Here is a 256-nt window from a genome sequence, read left to right on the forward strand (position 1 = left end):
CCCAACAAACTGCGTACCCCACATCGAGGAAACCACGCTAGTCCGGCCGCCTCCCCACGGGACACATTACATTGGTCCCAGCCACTGGGATAATGGCACCACACGAAACCCCCCGAAGATTCCGATCAATAAAAAACCCCCTGAAGACAAACTTTTTCGACTCATGCAAACGGAGACCCTTCGTTGATTCTGTCACTCCAAACTTCATCTCACAATACATCCCCGCATTTAAAAACATCAAAAAGAAAAAAGTCTT

The 256-nt window shown here is 48.0% G+C and overlaps 1 protein-coding gene across 1 annotated transcript in view; it reads right to left on the reverse strand.

Annotated features, from left to right (window-relative positions):
* Nucleotides 1–256, reverse strand: part of LOC119582243 — a 68451-nt gene that overhangs the window by 43474 nt on the left and 24721 nt on the right. The window lies entirely within an intron of this gene.

This window comes from Penaeus monodon, chromosome 15 (assembly GCF_015228065.2).
Source record: "Penaeus monodon isolate SGIC_2016 chromosome 15, NSTDA_Pmon_1, whole genome shotgun sequence".
NCBI lineage: Eukaryota > Metazoa > Arthropoda > Malacostraca > Decapoda > Penaeidae > Penaeus > Penaeus monodon.